We start from the raw sequence: 22,500 nt of genomic DNA, 5'->3' as shown, positions 1-22,500 counted from the left end.
TGTATATATATATATATATATATATATATTATACATACAAGTATATATATATATATATATATATATATATATATATATATTGACATATATATATATATATATATATATATATATATATATATATATTATACATATACATATATAATATATATTTATATATGTGTGTGTGTGTGTGTGTGTGTGTGTGTGTGTCTATGCATGTAACTATGTGTGTGCACGGGTTTGTGTTTGCATGTGTGTGTTCTTGTTAACAGGAGAAAACACTCCCACATTCACTCATTTAAATATATGCAATCGATTTATCTGAAATATGTCAAATATATGTATGTTCATCATGTCCGTACGGATACAGGTACATATATATGTATATATATATATATATATATATATATATATATATATATATATACACATACATATATATAAATGTATTTTCTGTATATATGAATATACATTTATACATATAAGTACATGCATATATATATATATACATATACATATATATATGTACGTATACATAAATATATATGTATATATAGATATATACATATATATATATATGTATGAATATATATATACATATACGCACGCACACACACACGCAAATATATATGCATACAAACGTACATGTATATGTATGCGTGTATGTATTTCCATTAGTCAGAATGAGATAAAGTGCATACATATCAAAACATATATACCATATATTACTTACACATTTGCACACCTACACGTATATACACACACACACACACATTGTGCATGTAGCTTTACTTTTTTTCTTCCCCTCACCCGTTTTTTTTTTTGCTCCTTTTTATTTTTTCCGTCATGGAACAGAACTATAATTAATGTGAAATGTCAAGAATCTTGCATAAAAGGCCTACCTAGTCACACTTGACAAACACACGGATCCTCTGCTCGCCGCTCCTGGTTACAAAGATATCAAAAATGATTGGTGGTTGACAGAGAGAAGTGAAGAAAAAAATCAAAATAAATCTTGGTTTCCTTATTTGTTATTGTTGTTGTTTATTAAAAAATTATTTTGGGAAATTTATATAAGAATTCTATTTTTATTTCATTGCGTATTTGAGTCTTTCTTGGGTTGAATAATCCGATTGCAATGATATCATGGTTGCGTGATGAGAGGTTCTTCTCTTGTACTCTTCACACGCAGCAGCACTTATTGAAACCTAACTTGCAGTATCTCTGATGTGAAAGTTGCCACGAGGTTGGCTGGGGACGCTTATTTATTGACATGAGCGTGACTTCTACAAAAATGTTCTGTTGCATTTGGCTGTGTGGTTAAGAAGTCCGTTTCTCCAATAACTCTGACGCTTCGTGTTCAAACACAAGCTGCTGCACCTCGGTCGGGCCAATGCTTTGTCACTAAATTTACAAGTCGAAACTACCGGGAAGCTCACCATATAATTCTCATTCCTAAGGTATTTTTCGCTCTTATCATTATTATTATTATTATTACTGAGGTCACTGCCTGGAATATAACTCGGAATCTTCTGGTTAGTAGCTTGCATTCTTAACCACTACGCCATATGCCCGGTCGAAATTTCTCCCAGACATCTGATGAAGGCTAGAGGGTATATCAGCCGAAACGTTGTGTTAACCACAAACAAAATGAGGACAAATATCCGTCAAATTTAAATAATGTAAATAATGTACATAATTCCTCATCTCTTAAATATTGAACTGTATTTAGTATTTTCTTGGTTACATTTATTTAACATCACTTTGTTTTTGTTGTTACTTTTGTGTGTGTTTTTTAAATAAAAATGTTATGCTGTGAACTAAAGAATTTGATGTTTCTAGCAAGTCCCTGACCTGATCCCAACTCCCGCAAATTCTCATCACGTTGGTTCATCACAGCCTTCTTTTTACAGGTGGTAGAGTGAAATCCCAGTGAGATTTGCCTGTTACTTCTAGAAACTTTTGTTAATGCATATGGACCGACACAAGCACTTTTTTTTTTTTGGAGAAACGTACGCGTCAGTTCGGTCGTTTAATTTTCTATTTAATGCTGAGTACCCCAGTTTGGCCGCAAACTGAAACAAGGAACAAGATTAAAAAACATAAAAAGATATAAAGGTATTTAATTTTTTTCTTTGGTTTTTTTTCCTTTTTCTAGAGCCCCTACACCAGTACCTGTCCAGAATATACAAGTGGTTTTTAAATTAAGTTCCCGCCTTTTTCTTGATTATACTTGCTTACTATCAGTAAAAATAAATAATTATAAATATATATGTGTGTGTGTGTGTGTACATATATATATATATATATATATATATATATATATATATATATATATGTATAGTTGGAATTTACAAAATAAAACGAAACAAAACAAAAGACGAAGACGGGTGTGTAAACAACGAACAGATGTATTAGTTTAACGCTCGGGAAATGAGAAAGTATTTTACGCTTCGAGCCTACGCTCTTCGACAAAAAGGAACACAGAAATAAACAGGAGAGGAAATAAAAAAGGTTTAGTGGCTAGCTGTCAATCATAGTGAATGCCGGACAGAGGTGGTCAGACAGGAGAGCTAGGAAGAAGGGGAGATAAAACAAGTTAGGTAATCCCAAAACGAAGGTGCCCGTGCGTGTGTATGTGAGAGCGTGTATGTGTGTGTGGATGGGGCTAGTGACCTTGACGTGTGCGTGTTTGCGGGGTGGTGTGATGTGGTGTGGTGTGTGGTATGGTGGTATGTATGTATGTATATATATATACAAATATATATATATATATATATATATATATATATATATATATATATATATATGTTAAATCTCTGAACGAGGTATTAACAGTAACTGCACGACAAGGTGAAGTATATTTGCAACTTAAATGTGGCTGACCCCTAAGGGTGGATGTTACAGTTGCTATTAGCCCAAGGAGAACACCTCCTCCAGCTGGCTATTGACACAAATATGTGTCCTGTCTGTATTTTCAAAGGGAAGTCATCCTTCCCATCTTGATCTGTGTGTGTGTGTGTGTGTGTGTGTGTGTGTGTGTGTATTTATGAGCCTGTGTCTTTGTGACTGTTTGTTCCACACAGCCACTTGACAACCGGTATTGTTGTGTTTACTTCTCCGTCACTAGCAGTTCGACGAAAGGGACTGATTAAATAAATGCCAGACACCGGCTTAAAAAGTAAAAAAAAAAAACAAATAATAAAATGCTGCGCTCTATTTGTTTGACTAAAACTTTTCAAAGTGGTGCTGCAGCATGGCCTCAGTCAAGTCACTGAAACAAGTAATAGGCAAAAGATATACGAATACGGATGAACATGTCCAATCCGTGTGCGGTGTTTTATTCACGCCTAAACACACACATTTCTGTCCGTGTGCGCGTGTGTATTTGCACATAAGTGCCTTTAGATCTGCCAATAAACCGAGGTATAGCGTGGAAGCGAAACCCTGTCTCTTCATCATACACTTGTGTGCGTGTGCTGTCTAATACTCAGAAAACGTGGTCTACAACATGCAAGCGAAACCCTTCGTGCATACTTTTTGACAAGAGACTCTGCTTCTAAGCCAAAACCTCAGCTACAGACCACCTCCATTAGTTACTGGACTCCCTGATGCTGATGGTAAAATTATTTATCTCGGCACCATCGATGAACTTATAAATATTTTAACAAAGTAACTAACTGTTTGTTACAATATCATAGCATTTAAATACAATTAGTTTTATCTTCCCAAGACTACAAGAACTAACATATATAAATACACTATTGATTAGTGTTAGTGTCTTAAATGTTATTTTTTGCTCCTACCTGATAGACTACAACATAACTCCATCAATCTATATTTAGTAGATTCTGTGTCGGCTGCCAATAATGCTTTCATTGATTGAATTTTGTCTACCTTTCTTCACCTCTCCTACAGGATAAATCTTTAAAATTTCGAGCCAAGATGCTTCATCGTGGTCAGCCAACTTGCTATAAATATTAGTTAAACCTCCCTCAAGTTGCATGCGCCATCTTGAAAAGCGGAAGGACATATTAGATAACATAATCTTCCACTTATATTTTGTGGCTCTCCGTCGGTTGCGACGACGAGGGTTCCTGTTGATCCGATCAACGGAACAGCCTGCTCGTGAAATTAACGTGCAAGTGGCTGAGTACTCCACGGATACGTGTTCCCTTAAAGTAGTTCTCGGGGGAGATTCAGTGTGACACAGAGTGTGACAAGGCTGGCCCTTTGAAATACAGGTACAGGAGAAACAGGAAGAAAGAGTGAGAAAAAGTTGTGGGGAAAGAATAGAGCAGGGTTCGCCACCACTCCCTGCCGGAGCCGCGTGGAGCTTTAGGTGCTTTCGCTCAATAAACACTCATGACACCCGGTGTGGGAATCGAAACCGCGATCTTCCGACTACTAGTGCGCTGCCCTAACCACTGGGCCATTGCGCTTCCACTTCCACATATATACATATACTTATATACGTATGGATGTGTGTGTGTATGCATATATACAAATCAAAAAGAAACAAATAAAAAATAATAACCATTATATATAATTCCTTCATTAGAGCAAAATTGGCTTACAGTTGTTTCCAGTAGTCATCATAGGTACGTTACTGGTATATTTACTCAATTGATCTATTGATCAACTGAGGTAAATTGAACAAACTAAGAAAATTAATGCTACTTTCGTCAGAGCATCACTTCAATTTACCTTAATTGATCAATAGACCAATTGGGTAAACCTACCTATAATGTACTTATAATGACTACTGGAAACAGCTGTAAGTCAAATTTGCTCCCATAAACGAATAATATGTAACGACCATTATTTTTAACTTGTTTCTTATATATCACTCTTGTATATAAACCAGTTTGTCTGGAGCCCATCCATGGATTTGCAATATAGAATGGTGATGAGCCATAAATTGGGACACTACCAAAACATTACTCGGAAGTTTTCACTAATCTAACTAATTTTGTTGGCCTGGCATGCTAACAGTGAGCTTATGAAGTATTTTGCACGGATTGACAATCTCTCAATATATATATATATATATATATATATACACACACATACACACGTGTCATACATATACATATGACTATGTGTGTATGTGTATGGATTCTTCTATCGGTTTCGACGTAGGGACGTTTAACACGTTTGCTTCCTAACCACGAGGCTCCGGGTTCAGTCCCACTGCGTGACACATTACTATAACCTCGGGTTGAGCAAAGCTTTGTGAGTGGATTTAGTAAACGGAAACTGAATGAAGCCCACCGTATATACATGTATGTATATGTTTATGTGCGTGTGTCACTGTGTTTCTCCCCCTCACTTAACTATCGGTGTTAGTCTGTTTATGTTCCTGTAACTTAACGGTTTGGTCAGTGACCGATACAATACGCACTAGGCTTAAAAATAAGTCCTGGCGTTGAATTACTCGACAAAAACGCTTCAACTGGGGTCCAACATGGCCGCAGTCAAATAACTGAAATAAGTAGCAGAACAATGGGAAACTAATGGGAAATGGAAGATGAAAATATGTGGTCAAACCCTCCATTAGATTCGCCCAAATGATTGCTCCAGAATGGTCTCCACGAACGGCAATGAAGGCCATGTTTGGTGTTAAGCATACCAGGCATGTAGGGCACACAGAACAGAATAATATAAAGTAAATACCAAAAGGCATTTTGCCTGATACGCTGACGACTCCACCATTTCGTTACTATAAACTGGTTATTTTTTAGTGCAACCCAAGGAGGATGAAAAGTAAAGTCGACCTTGTTGGGATTTGAACTCAGAATGAAATAACCCGGAATAGCTGCGCCATACTGCGTCCGTTGCCCTGATAATTGGCCACCTTGACAAAGTCAAATATTCAATATGCAACGAGGTGTATTTTTCTTAAAACTTTGAACGCAAGGGTTCTATTTAGCGAGAGCAACTTCGTTTGATTGTACTTTCAGAAAACGCAAAAGTGGGTGGCTACATGGCTCTATGTTTAGGGATCGCTAATTGGTACAAACATCGTTATTTTCAAACCTAAGCAGGTAACTGCGTGGCTAACCGCTTTTCGTTTCCCACAGTTATACACAAACGGAATCATGACCGCTATAGTGTATTTGCAGGTTCAAAAACTTAGATCAACATTAATTTTATCCTGCAAATCTCAGTGATTAATAGATGTCATTTATTCATTTTGGACCAGTTGAGTAATGGTTACATAACACTTCACTGATGACCCGATATTTGCCGTTCCTCCACTTATCGTCAAAAGCCTGACACACGATTCAATAATCCAGTTTATTGAAATTTTATTTAATTTGGAATTTAGAGTTAGTTCTGTATTTTAATTTGGAAAGAGTTACCTCATTAAAGGTAATAATATTTACTTCACTAACATTGTAATTATAATTAACATCCTTTTAGTTCATACCGTGCATGTTAGCCCAAGACACTATGTGAGCGTGTAGGCCTGTGTGTGCACCCGTGCCACTGGGGCGCTAACAGCACCATCCGAGCGTGATCATTGCCAGAGCAGCTGTCTGGCTTCCGTGCCGGTGGCTCGTGAAAAACATTCGCGCGAGGTCTTTGCCAGTGCCGCTGGACTGGCTCCTGTGCAGGTGGCACGTAAAAAAACACCCATTTGAGCGTGGCCGTTGCCAGTACCACCTGACTGGCCCTTGTGCCGGTGGCACGTAAAAGCACCCACTATACACGAACTGGACGATCATCAAATGACACGTTGTCTTGAAAGTTGCTGTTCTTTGCTGTCACGGCATAAAAGCGAACCATTTTTGCATCGTATTGTTACGTGTGATGAAAAATGGATTCTTTCCAACAATAGCAAGCGTTCTGCACGGTGGTTGGATAGAGACGAAGTGCCAAAACAATCCAAAAAAGAATATTCACCAAAGATAATGGTGTCTGTTTGGTGGTCCAGCGCAGATATCGTCCACTACAGCTTCATGAGACCTGCTAAGTGAATTACAGTGGATGTATACATCAACCAATTGGATGAAATGATGAGTGAACTTGCAATTAAGCAACCGAGATTGGTCAATAGAGACAGGGCAATTCTCTTGCAAGACAATGCACGGCCACATATTGCATATAGAACGCTACTCAAGTTACAGGAACTGAACTTAGAAGTACTCTGTCATCCACCGTATTCACCAGACCTTGCACCAGCTGACTATCATGTTTTCCAGGTATTAGACAAGTTTTTGCAAGGAAAAAACTTCAAATCTGAAGAAGATGCAAAAACAGCTTTTCGTGGTTTCATCACCTCTTGCTCTCCAGCATTCTTCGCTGCTGGCATAAATTAGCTACCGATAAAATTGGCAAAATTGTGTTGATAATTTAGGTGCATACTTTGATTAACTGCATTGCTTTTTGTTGCGATAAAATAAAATAAACTTTCAGTTCAAAATCAGATATTTCATTCTCAATAACCTGATATATATATATATATATATATATATATATATATATATATATATATATATATAAATGTGTGTGTGTTTTTTGTGTGTTATACGGTCACATATATGTAGATGCATAAAGAACCTTAGTGTAAGTCTATGCATGTGTAAGTCTGTGTGTCTAAATATTTGAGATAACAATTGAGGGAAAAATCTCATCGGTTCGTAAGACAGTAGATCATTCTGATTTCCGATGTGCCCAGCATGGTGTGAATTAAATTTCCCGCGCTAAAGAATCAAACTACCGAACTAATGATAGTTAATCCAATACTTTATCCACTGCACAACAAAATTTATCAATATCAGAAAGATTGATTCAAAACTGAACCATGATGGTCAATGAGAATTTGGTTGATGCAACCCAAGAAACAGTTCTATGACATTTGAGTGTATTATTGGATTGTGTGTGGTCTGGCTTCGTAGACACAAACACTTTATGTGCAAGCTTGTATAGGCGTATATATTTGTGTATATATGTCGGGGGAGGGTTAGATGCATAGAGAGAGAAATAGAGAGCGACAGAAAGGCAGTTAAATAGGTACATTAAAAGATAAAACTATATACTGAATGTAAAAAGTGTTTGTTCTCCATACGTACACACCCACCTACAGACAAGCAGATAGACACACACACACACACACGCACACGTACACATGCATATGTGTGTGTGTGTGTGTACATGTCACTATAAAAAGCTTTCGTTGACTCTAACAAGAAGTAATACTGAATTGTAGAAGAAAAGATGGTGAACAAGCCAGCAAAAAGTAAAGAAAAATTATTTCAATCATAAAATACATTACAATACAATAACACGAACAATACTGGAGACAAGTCCTCAATGGTACAGGAACGAGACACCCATTTAGAAAAGCGTGCATTGTATAGGTTCTTCTATTCTGTACACACATACCGAGACAAACAAACAGATGCACACACACACACACAACATATATATATATATATATATATATATATATATATATATATATATATATATATACGTGTGTGTGTGTGAATAGCGTTTGTCTTTCGTTCTCTACTTGTCACGTACCAGTTTTATACGGTCTCAATTCCCCAAGCTACTCTTATAGAAATCATATTTTCTTGTCTCTCTTTCTGTATTTATTCTTCTGCCGGATTGCATTGGTTACTGTTCGCTAACAACATAACACAGCACTTGACCTCAACGACTAGTATTTTCTATTTTCGTATATATGAACCCTATACACACACACACACACACACACACACACACACACACACACACACACACACACATATATATATATATATATGTGTGTGTGTGGCACCCCCTACTGCCGCCGCTTCTCTCTCATTTTACTCTGCGTCTTCTTCACTCTCTTTCTCATTCACTCTCACCTTCGCCAAGCTCTTATAAAAAAAAAAACAATGAAACTAAAGACTCTAGAATATTTTTCTCTTTGTTTTCTGTTCCATTGATCGTTCCGACCTTTGCATAATCTCTACCGTATATATATATATATATATATATATATATATGCAAACATATATGATTGTGTGTGCGCGAGTGTATGTGTGTGTATGTATGTATATATATTTATGCATGTATGTATGTATGCAAATATTAAGTAAATGCATCATATTCTCTGGCTAGATTGTATTTTGTTCCTGTGCCTTCGAATTATCCGCGTAAGCACGAATATACAGAAAAACACACAAACGATATACAATACACATACACATACACACAAACACGAGGTGCATATGTCCATAAATACACACATTCGTACACTTTCGTTTATAACTATATGCCTGTGCGTATATGTATACATGTATCCATTCATGTGTAATGCATCTATTTATACCTATATATATAAATATATGTATGTACACACACACACACACACACATATATATATATATATATATATATATATATATATACACACGCACATATATATATATATACACATATATACGTATATGTATATATATGTAAATATATATATATACATACCTATATACATATATATACGTATATATATATATACATACATATATACATATATATACGTATATATATATATACATACATATATACATATATATACGTATATATATATATATACATACATATATATACGTATATATATATATACATACATATATACATATATATATATATACATACATATATACATATATATATATATACATACATATATACATATATATATATATACATACATATATACATATATATACGTATATATATATATACATACATAAATACATATATATACGTATATATATATACATACATATATACACGTATATATATACATACATATATACATATATATACGTATATATATATACATATATATATATATATACGTATATATATATATATACATATATACACGTATATATATATATATACATATATACACGTATATATATATATATATACATATATACATATATATACGTATATATATATACTTACATATATACATATATATACGTATATATATATATATGCATACATATATACATATATATACGTATATACATATATACATATATACATACATATATACATATATATACGTATATATATATATACATACATATATATACGTATATATATACGTATATATATACGTATATATATATATACATACATATATATACGTATATATATATATATATATATATATATATATATATATATATAATCATAAATATATGCATACATATGTGTATATATTTATATAGAGAGTAAGAGGAGACAAAGGACGAAGACGAGAGAGAAGTATACAGACAGGGAGATACAGAGTATTAAAGACGGGTTACACTAGTGAGCATATATATATCGATTATAGGATGGCGTGCCTCATCTGATTGTTGGAAGATAACTAGACGTGCTTATGTCAAGGATATTTATCTGAGAATTTCTATAGAATTGTATGTATATATATATATATATATATATATATATATATATATATATATATATGAACGCGTGTGTGTGTTTCCAATACTTATATATATACATATATATGCATACATATAAGCTTATATACATATATGATTGTATGCATATATTTGTGTATTTACATGTATTTTTATATTTATACATATGTGTATCTATATGTGTATGTGCATTTATGTATATATACTTTATCTACACAATGGTGTCTCTATTTTAATAACAAAAGAATAATGATGATTAATTACATTTTTTAATTGACTCATGAATCAAATTATGAATGAATCAAAGATGTATTTTCTTTTACTTCGGATTGAATGACATAATGCTATTCTCGGCAGTATCAATAACGATACAAAATGAACACCACTTCCTTTATGATCATTTTTGAAAAAAGCCTTATAAACTTAAATTTCGATGACAGACTGTAACTAAACAAATTCTGAATAACTAATTGATTATATCACCCAACGCTCTCTTTTGATGGATAAATAAAAACAATTTATCGTCGGTTAGGTGTTGCAGATAACTTCAAAGAGCGAAATAAATTTCTGTAAGAATAAATTGTGAAAATAAGGAGAGAAAGTTTCTTCATTGGATATCATCTCCAGCACCAAGAGACACTCAGTAAATTGAAAACAAAATGAAATAAACACAGAAAACAGAGGACGAAGTGTGGACGTAGGGGTATATGATCACAGATGCCTGTAGGCATGGCGCACGAAGAATTGCAGTGTAAAATAAGCAAATGGAGTGTCATTAAAAATGGAGTGGTAGTTTCTTAATAGATGCATAAACTGATATACGAGCAAAGTGTAGTTGCATTAGGTGGAAGGTGTAACATATACGAGCAATGTGGAGTTGCATAAGTCAAGATAAAAGATAGGATGGTTTAGGTGTGTTTTGATTGTACTATGAAGGCTGATGCGACAATTGTTAAAACAGTGAACTAATTGAATGTGATGGGGAGCTTTAGTTTACTTTGAGTGATGGGGAGCTTTAGTTTACTTTGAGTGTTGGTGAAGAATGGTGTTAACATGGCAATTGTGTTTCGGGAGAAGGAAACTATTGCCAATAATTGCGTGAAAGTAATTGGACAAATCGTGTGAATGCGAGATGTGGCGTAAGAGATTGAGTTGAAGACAAAAGTTTGGTTGTAACCTAGAAATATTACTCTGGGGCTAAGATTTATAATATAACGTGTGTATTGTAAAGGTGCACACCCACTTCTGAAAGACGTCAAAAGATTCACTGTAAGAATAGCCAGGGGCGTTCGAGAAGACGGCCATGATAAGATCTGCGCAATATTGTTCAGGCATTATTGTTTGTAAACTTTAAACATGTTATAGCGTGTCTATTTCAAGATGGAGGTTATTATATTTGCAGACATGAAATTCTTAAATGGCAATGCTGTGGCAGGGTAACGATGGAAGCAGTTTTATAATTGAATCTAACTTACAGGTTAATCACCTTTCCATCTTCCTCACGATCACAATCATTGTCATCATCATCCTTCTCATCATCATCATCATCATCATCATCATCCTCATCATTATCATAATCCTTCTCATCATCATCGTCATCATCATCGGCATCATCATCGGCATCATCCTCATCATAATCATCACCATCATCATAATCATCATCATCATCAACATCATCATCCTCATCCTCATCATCATCATCACAATCCGTCAATAATCTAACTCTATTATCATTATTAATCATCAACATCATCAACACAAAATTTCCGACAGCAGCATTAAAGCCTTCATCGTCATCATCGTCATCATCGTCGTCATCATCTCCTAATCAATCATGGCCGGCACCGTCACCGCCATGATGCGAGTGATGGCGATAATGGTGATGGGGATAATGATAACGGGGATATTCGTGCTCATGATGGTGATGATGATGATGATGATGATGGTGGTGGTGGTGGTGGTGGTAATGAGAAGCAGGTGGAGGAGGAGGAAGACTTTGTCGATGATGACGACGATGATAAGAAAGATGATGGATGGATGACTAATCTGTAACGTAGACTCAATAAAAAAAATGGAAAAGTTTTCATCCATCATTGCTATCCAGCAACAAATGGCAGAGACGACCGTGGAAATTAAAACCAAGTGGAATCTTGTTAGGTAAATGATGTGAGATTTACAGCAGCCACGTCAGAGCAACAACTAAGCAGTCCATCACTTTGATGATGCTATTTTCAATAATACACTCTCGTAAGTGATTATGTCCATAAGTATTCTAATGCGTTGACGCTCCTCCCAGAAAATGTCGTTTAGAGAAACATGGAATCATAAAAAGATATCTGGTGAGGTATAATATCCAAACCGATGCTAGATTCACCATGTCATACTGGCTGGCGTAGTAATGCTCGTTTAGTTTTAATATAAATGTGCCTTAAAATGTCTTTGACCAAACACGAAGATTGATGTTGTTATTCTTCTTCTTTTTCTCATTATTATTATTATTGTTATTGTTATTATTCTTATCATTGTAGTATTTACTCTGAGCTGTTATCGTTTGAGTTCAAATTACGTCGAGGTAGAATTATTCTTTCGTCCTTTTGGAGTCAATAAATCACGTGCCAGTCCTTCATGATTATTATTATTACTATTACTATTATTATTATTATTATTATTAGTAGTAGTAGTAGTAGTAGTAGTAGTAGTAGTAGTAGTAGTAGTAGTAGTAGTAGTAGTAGTAGTAGTAGTAGTAGTAGTAGTAGTAGTAGTGATGCAGAATTTGTTGCGGCTCCTTATGTTTTGAGTTCAAATCCGACCAAGATGAAATTCGCCTTACATCCTTCCGGCTTCAATAAAATTAAATATGAGATGAGTGCTGTAATTAATGAAACCCCACCTCTTAAATTACTGGCCTTGTGCCAGATTTAAAAGCTATTGTTTTATTATTTACAGCGTTGAGTTAGCAAAAACGTCTATGTGTCGGAAATATCCCTTGTTATATTTGTTCTTCCTCTATACATTCTGAGTTCAAATACAAAAGTCATCTTTTCCGTTTATCTTTTCGAGGTCATTCATATAAAGTACAAGTACTAGGATTGATGGAACCGATTCCTCCCTCCTCTTGAAATTGGTGGCCTCGTTCCTAAATTGGAAACAAATTTGTTCAACGTAGCGAACTTGAAAAATTATGGGGAGAAGGGTGAGGTTATTATTATTATTATTATTATTATTATTGAGGCGGCGAGCTGGCAGAATCGTTAGCACGCTGTACTAAATGCTTAGCGGTATTTCGCCCATCTCTACCTTGTGAATTCAAATTCCACCGAGGTCGACTTTACCTTACATCCTTTCGGGGTCGATAAATTAAGTACCAGCTGAGTACTGGAGTCGATGTGATCGACTATTCACCTCTCCCAAATTGCAGGCCTTGTGCCTATGATATAAAGTATTATTATTATTATTATTATTATTATTATTATTATTATTATTATTATTTTGGTTGCTTCGTTTCAGATTCAATCTTGATTTGGTAAAATCGTGAATAAATGTTTTCTGTATGAGGCCACTGTATCATTTTAGGTTCGTTTGAAATATGTTAAAGACTATACAGTGCGATTTGAGGGAGAGACGGATGAAATATCTAGTAGATTCAGCGACCACATCCAGGCTCATTTATTGGAACGTCTGCCAAGACTTGGTCGCTTTTGAATTCGCCCCCACTTTTTATTTGTATTTGTATAGTGCGTTGACGAAAATAAAGCAAGAATCTAGATCCAGAATAGATTTGATGAATAAAAAACGCAGAAGAAATTTGCCATAGTTTAGTTGATCTTGAAATGAATCAGTTTTAAAAATCAGCTCTTGAGAATTCTATTTCTCATTTCAATAACATAAAAGACATCTCAAGGAGAACTTAGATTCTTCGGTTCTTGTATGCCAGATTATTTCATTTCCTGCACATCATTCTGTCTTTCTCTCTCGTCGAAACGGTGCTGGTGGCAGCGACAGCACACGAAGCAGTGCTGGCGGTGATTGCGACGCTGCTTCAGGTTATGCTAGACGTAGTTGTTGCAATTGAGGTGGAGTTGTTAGTAAGAACATGAAGATGGTAAAGGTAGTAGTAGTAGTAGTAGTAGTAGTAGTAGTAGTAGTAGTAGTAGTATGAATTTCGTAAACGATCTGACATCAATCATCATCATTGCTCGGTTAATAAATTATATTTATGCGTATTATATAATACCATTAACAGATCCGTTTATATATATATATATATATATATATATATATATATATATATATATATATATATATATATTTACATATGTATATACATATGTGTATGTATGTGTGCATATTGATAGAATGTCAGATAGTTACATACATGAATTCATAAACAAAGACATGCTTACATACATGTATATATGTATGTATGTATGTAAGTATATATATATATATATATACATATATATATATGTATGTATATATATATATATATATATATATACATATATATATATGTATGTATGTATGTATGTATGTATGTATGTGTGTGTGTCTGTTTGTATGTATTTATATATGTACATAATTATCTGCATAATTCAGAGACCATTTTTTATTGATTTAGCGTGTATATGCTTACAGTCATATTAGATATTTTGAAGACAGTCAGCTGGTAGAATCATTAGTACGCCGGACAAAATGCCACAAGGCATTTTGTCCGGCGTACTACTTGTATTCTGAGTTCAAATTCCATTCAGATTCACTTTGCCTTTCATCCTTTCGAGGTCGATAAATTACGTACCAGTTAAACATCAGGGACAATGTAATCGAAATATCCCCTCCCAAAAATTGCTGGCCTTGTGCCAAAATTTGAAACCAATACTACATTTCATTATATTCGTAACTATATACAAATATACATACATACATGCATATATGTGTGTGTGTGTATAAATATAATGAAGGAGAGGAACATATATATGTACATAGGTAAATAGATAAATATGCACACACACACACACACAGACAAACATGGACTCATACACGCACATAAATAGACACATGCGTACGTAACGTACATACATTAATACATGCATTCATATATGTTGAATGTCTCAGATCCAGCTCTACGCTGTCCTCCACCTTGTATGGACGGTTATATGGTGCACATAAAAACCTTGGGAAGCATTGTTAGTTGTGTTATTTCTTGTTTTAAGATTGCCTTTCCCTTTCTTAAGATACTAAGAAACTTGTGGTATGCGATAGTGACACCAACTTTATGTAAAATCATATTTAGTGTCGATTTTCGGTCATATTACGTAATTTGGCGTTGGCCAGATTGCGACGTTGTTAAATCAAACTGGTTCAACCTGCGTACACGAAACTGAAATTTCACAGATCATTGTTCTCATTTTCATATCTAGTCCAAACTTAAGCGATCAAAGAAACTAATATATAAAAATGGAGGTGTAGAAAAGCATAAAAATAATCCGCTACAATATTTTCTAAATATATTTGAGATTTGAAAAATTGGAGTATTATAAATACTAAAAACGTTGTTTTGAATATATCAGAATACATGAAAATCAATACACAACTGGTATTCAGTTTATCGAACCCATGAGTCAACGCAATTCTTATTTTCACTATAAATCTGATTTGCTGAAATATTTCTGAATGGCTCAACGATGAACATCTTATAGATCCCTACAATACATCTAATCTATTAAGACATTGGAGGCTTTAATCCAACCAAATAATTGACTTTTATTTACAGATACATCAATCATTTTGTTTCTACTCAACGTTTTCCTTTAACATTTTGTAAGTAAAGGAGTCATTCTTTTTTTTTTTTACATCAACAATCAGTATTGAACGGCTTTTTGTTTGCTCTGAAATGTATACTCTGCGGTGTATTTTTACATACATACACACACACACAAACGCGCATACACACACTAGCACATATATATATATATATATATATATATATATATATATATGTACGCACGTACACGTGTGTGTGTTATACGAAGGCGGGCAGAGCAAGGAAAGGCGTGCCTGGAGAGTGTTCTACCTACTGAACACATAATTACACAATATTCCGTATATAATATTGTGATTTAGAAGGCTTCGTCTCATTGAGATTTTCTCTGCACTTTTGAGACAAAAGTTTCTTCTGAGATGTTTTGTATTCTAATTACAACATTACGAAAGATACCTTCTGTAGAATTAACCCGTCTCTTTTCGTTCTGCAAAACAAATAGCGTTAGACGTGAATGTCTTTACTACTTTTAAGCCATTCGATAGATTACACTCAAATGAAGTGTTTCAACTTAGTATTCATCATCTCTAAATTGTACAAACGGACCCCAATGTGAGTTGCTGATGAGATTTAATTAGATGGAAATATGCCGGTTGCTTTATCACAGGACTGTTGTCTTTAACGATATGTCCATCACTAACCGCATGAAAAAATTCCAGTTAATCAGATTTTTTCATCTTGTGTTACGTGGGACAGAGACACTGTTATATGTCTGGTTATATGTGTGTGTGTGTGTGTGTGTGTGTGTGTGTGCATATTTACATATACATACATATATATATTTATATAGAGAGAGAGAGATAGATAGAGGGGAGAGAGAGAGAAAAAAAGAAATATAAATATATGTAAATTTATGTATATATATATATATATATATATATATATGTATGTATATATATGTATACGTGCATATATACATATATATATACACACACACATATATATACACACATAGAGAGAGAGAGAGAGAGAGAGATGTATATATATATATATATATATATATATATATATATATATATAACATACATACATACATACATACTTAGATGAATACACATATAGATGTGTAAATATATATTTGCATATGTGTGTGTATGTGTTCATGCGTGTGAGTGTTTGCGTGTGGAGTGGTGAGCTGCCAACATTTTTACAACTGCTTAGCTTAGCTGCCAAAATTTTAGCAATCGTCTCTTCGTGCTATAAAAAGATAGTGTTACCCGCGGTATAAACCACAGTCGTTTCAACATTAACTATCATCACGTTCATGTAATATACAAACAGGCTACAAGCGTGAATCCCAGCATCCCGATGAAGAGTTCTCCCAGGTAAAATTATTCGCATCAATGTTCAAAGAATTTGCCTGGTGGATAGTAGTATATAGTTAGCATTTTAAATCTTAAGGAGAGATGAAAATAAAGATTAACCTGAGGCTAAGGGAATTTTTAGGGGTGAGCAGGATTGCTATGCAAATGGGTTAAGATGGTGTGAGGGCGAGGACAAGTGGTGAAAGGAATTGTGTTGAGTAGTTTATTTTGGATGGTAGCCTCATAATTCACTGATACAACCAGAAAACGGATTGGCGTTAAGGTTGTAGGTAAAAGTATTTTGGGTAGATATGGAAAAAAGGGAGGGGAAGATACAATACATGAAATTACATAGACTTACAGTTACCATGAGAGATTCATGTTTAGGGAGATGATAGGAAGTGGGGGGATTCTAAAGTTAAGGCGAATAAACGGCGATGCAAACACGCAGAGGTTCACTGATAGACAATTTCATACAGCATTCACACATTCTTATATATATATATATATATATATATATATATATATATATATATATATATATATATATATATATGTATATATATATATATATATATATGTATATATACATATATATATATATACTGCCTGGAATCGAACTCGGAAACTTGGGGTTAGTAGCCCGCGCTCTTAAGCCCTACGCCACATGCACACGGGCATATGGCGTAGTGCTTAAGAGCACATGCTATTAACACCAGAGCATATGGCGTTGTGGTTAAGAGCGCGGGCTACTAACACCAAGATTCCGAGTTCGATTCCGGCAGTGACCTGAATATAATAATAATAATAATAATAATAATAATAAATGCCCGGATGCAGTACCAGGCAGTGGCTCTCATGGCTTCTGATCTTAATTATTGATTGGAAGTGTTATCATGTACATTGTTTTGTCTTGGTATAAAAAGATGGGTTACTGCAAATATTCTGCTTAATACCACAGATTTGCTTGTTAGTGGTTTGACCTTAACCAGTTGAGCATGCCCCTTAATGGCTGAGGATATGTCTATCTCTGATCACGAGTAGAAGTAGCGGGAGAAGATCATAGCCATGTGTTGAGGGGAATTCTTTGGGGTTTGAGTAATTCACCTTTGGAAACATGGGTGTTTTGCTCAACATCCTTAAACAAACCTTATTCAGGGACCTTTTGAGCAGGATGGGATACTCGACCTGAAGAAAATTCTAAGTGGGCCCCACCTGCGAGGTCATGTGTTTTTTATCTTGATATGAAATCAACATGTCACGCACATATGGTTGCGATGCATGTGCCTGGTGTACCCTTATTAGACGGGTAGTCATGATGGGTATATTGGGCTTCGTATATTTTACCCGTGTCACTTTGATGGTATTCGCTGCTCTCTCACTCAATAATAATAATAATAATAATAATAATAACATCGAAAAATACTTTAGAAATGAGAACCCAGGTTCGAAATTTCACCAAGACATCTGATGAAAGCTGGAGGGTATATCAGCCGAGACGTTGTGTTAACAACAAACAAGATGAGGACAAATATCCGTCAAATATAAATAATGTAAATAATGTACATAGTTCTTCATCTCTTAAATAGAGAACTGAAATATATATATATATATGTATATATATATTATTGTATGTACGTATATATACACGTATGTATCTATATATGCACATACACTTACATATTGTGCGTATGTGTGTGTGCGCGCGCACGTGTAAATATATATGTGCAGGAGTATAAGTGTGTGTGTAAGTACATGCACATACGCACACACTAAATACTCTCGCTGCACACAGATACCCATAGACACCCGTTTCATTTCGTTTCTGTCTTTACTGCAAATAATTTACCAATCTACCGAACTTAATATTAAAATTAAATATTTTACGCTACACAAATAAGTGATTAACTTTCACTTCGCAATATTAAAGGGTCAGCTGCATCGACCACGTGAGTGGGCGGAGCCATTTCATTCTGCCGTATGATTAACATAACTTTTTTGAGTCTTTCTCTCTTGAAAATGCAGCGAGAAGTTAAGGTCTCTGTACGATCGGATCGAGCCGAAGCAGGTCTAACTCACTACAGTTTCTATGGATGCTAGACATGGAAACAATCATTCCGTCGGTTTCGGACGATGAATGATGCAGTTGATGCGATCAATAGAACCTCCTACAAGTGGCTGAGCACTCTACAGTCACGTGTAGCTTTTCATATAGTTCGCGGGGTTATTCAGAGTGACACCGAATGTGACAAGGCTGGCTCCTTTTGAATTACAGGTACTAATCATTTTTGCCAGGTGAGTAGACCAGAGCAACGTGAAATAAAGTATCTTGCTCAAGGACAATCCGCTGCCGGGAAGAGAACTCATGACCTTGGGATCTTAAGCCGAATGCCCAAACCACTGAGCTACGCCCCTTCACATATACACAGTCATAATAAAATTCATCAAATTAATACATTTCTCATCTTTGTATCCCTCATTAGTTTCGTATATGTTTCCGATTAATTAGTTACTAAGGCTCATTCATTTACTAGTTATAAATCAGTTGTGGCTGACACTCCCAAGCGAGAGAAGTGTGCTGTTCCACTAGAAATAAATAGTGGACAACTACAACGAGTGGGGGTAGTCGGCGAGGAACGCCGTTCGTGTCCAGACACGCAGTGCGAGCCAGTTGGGCCAACGGCGAAGTACGCCGTTATAATACAGGACATAACAGTGTCCAGCATGACATGACAGTATCGTTGCCTGTTCTAATTCACTACTTATGATGTTAAAGGCAGGGGGAGCTGGCAGAAACGTTAGCACGCCGGGTGAAATGCTTAGTGGTATTTCGTCTGCCGCTACGTTCTGAGTTCAAGTTTAAAGCCGGGCTATTTGTACTTAAGTGGGCTGTTTTTATTTATCTTTTCTCCTTCCGACTTGACTATTCCTAGGTCAAAGGAGCATGCAACATCAACTATATAGCATATGTGGTCACCTTGTCTACCACCACTAGGTTATGCTCTAGCATCTGATCTGTTTGGATTGGAAAATCCCAGAGGATTTCGCTAGTCTGCGACTCCGTCACTCTCTGAGGTTTGTCCTCATACCACGTCTTGCCTCTCTCTCAGGCCCACTTTTCGCACAGTTTCCAATGTAGCACTTTTTGTGTCGCCTCAACTTGTAGTGGTTTTGGGCAAGTGTAGGGAATTCGTTCGTGATATGACAATGATTTCATCCACTCTATTGCAGATACTGCGCAGCTGCTCATTCCTAAGGTCGAAATTCAAGTTCGTGGCCAAGCTTGGTCTTGCACTGCCAGTATAGTGCACTCGGTCTCTTTTTTTTTTATGGTTCCTTTCATCAGACAATCTCACTTATTTTTTCCAGCAACTTCTGTTGAGACTGCATGGAATTGATTGTGTAGTCCCTTCTTGCGTAATTCTTCTTCATGTCCTTTTTGTACTTCTTCCTTTGTTTTCCCTTTTGTCTCTGCTCTCAATACTCCCTCGTTCCTAACTGTTACTAGCAAGGTTTCCTTACTTTCGGTTAGCTATCTCATTAAATTCTCGATTTCGATACGCACGCAGTCTTGCACACTTATCAGTCCCCTTCCTCCATTTGCTCTCTTCATGTATAGGCAATCAGTGTTTTCCCATGGATGATGGGCACCATGTATCGTTAGGAGCTTACTTGACTTCTTGTTCATCTCCTTCAGCTCCTCCTGTGTCCACTTCAGGACTCCAGCGCCACACCGGACCACTGCGACTGCGCGTGAGTTTATTGCTGAAATTATGTTTCTGTCATTCAGTTTTGTGCTTCTGGCATTCATCCAATATTTTTCTCACTCACCGTAGGTACACTCTTTCTGTCTTTTTCTTCATGTGGTGGTGTTTGATTCCATATGCCTCAAGTATTCCCAGGTATTTAAAACTGGATTGAGGTTCAATTACCTTCTTCATTTCACCACTTGGTAATCATACACCTTCTGTACTGGCAAACCTTCCTCGTCTCATCACCATTGTGGCACATTTTGTGAGTCCAACCTCCATCTTAATATCATTGGAGAAAACCCGCACAGACTGGACTAGGCTGTCCAGTTCTGCCTCAGTTTTTGTGAATAGCTTCAGGTCGTCCATGTATAGCAAGTGCTTTAATTTTTCTTTATCTCTTCCCAACTTCGTTTTCTGTAGTATTTCACTCAAGGACTTCATTCCCAGCACGAATATCAGTGGGGAAACACTGTACCCCTGGAAGATTCCTCTCTTGATTTTCACCTCTCCTAGTACTTGCTTCCCTGCTGTCAATTCCATTCTCCACCATTTCATGCTATTTCATATAAGGCTTCTCATATTCTCTGCTACTCCAAACATTTCCATCGTTCTTCTTATCCAGGAGTGTAGTATCACATCGTAAGCTTCGCGATAGTTAACCCATGCCATGCTTAGGTTTGTATGTCTTCTCTTGCACTTCCTGAGAGTTAGATTATCAAATTAGAGCTGATCCTCCGTTCCCCAGCACCTTTCTATTCAATGGGTAGTAGCCCACTTTGTTTCCAATTATCTGTACAGTTCATCTGCCAAAGCACCTATTATTATTATTATTATTATTATTATTATTCAATAATCTTACTTTTATTGCGGGCTTTCTCGTACATGTTGTTGCTGCTGCAACTATTACTACTACTACTACTACTACTACTTACAATCTCGAAAAATATATTTGTTTTGCCGGTAATTTCTCAGTGACACCTTTCAGCAAATCAGACGCCAAAACCTTTGACTTGTCTCTTTACTCATTTGTTTCGTTCTGTTAATCAGTTACGTTGCGTCGCCACCGAATCGCGTTGACACGTGCAAAGATAGCGAACAAACAACAACATTGACAAGAGAAAGTAACAAAAATAACAACAGAAACAGCAACAAGCGTACAGCAAAAATAAAGGCGCTTCTAAATGGTCACACGAACCGCTAGA

General features: G+C 35.5%; 1 long non-coding RNA gene across 1 annotated transcript in view; it reads right to left on the bottom strand.

Annotated features, from left to right (window-relative positions):
- The window catches only part of LOC149134909 (uncharacterized), a 246,121-nt gene that overhangs the window by 1,126 nt on the left and 222,495 nt on the right, over nucleotides 1-22,500 (bottom strand). The window contains exon 4 of the long non-coding RNA XR_016242099.1: nucleotides 885-927. This is a non-coding gene — a long non-coding RNA (uncharacterized LOC149134909). The remainder of the gene's footprint in view (nucleotides 1-884; nucleotides 928-22,500) is intronic.

This window comes from Octopus bimaculoides, chromosome 6 (genome assembly GCF_046866305.1).
Source record: "Octopus bimaculoides isolate indiv1 chromosome 6, ASM4686630v1, whole genome shotgun sequence".
NCBI classification, from domain to species: Eukaryota; Metazoa; Mollusca; class Cephalopoda; order Octopoda; family Octopodidae; genus Octopus; species Octopus bimaculoides.
Note: the sequence above shows the minus strand (reverse complement) of the source record. Positions and strands in the feature narration are given on the sequence as shown.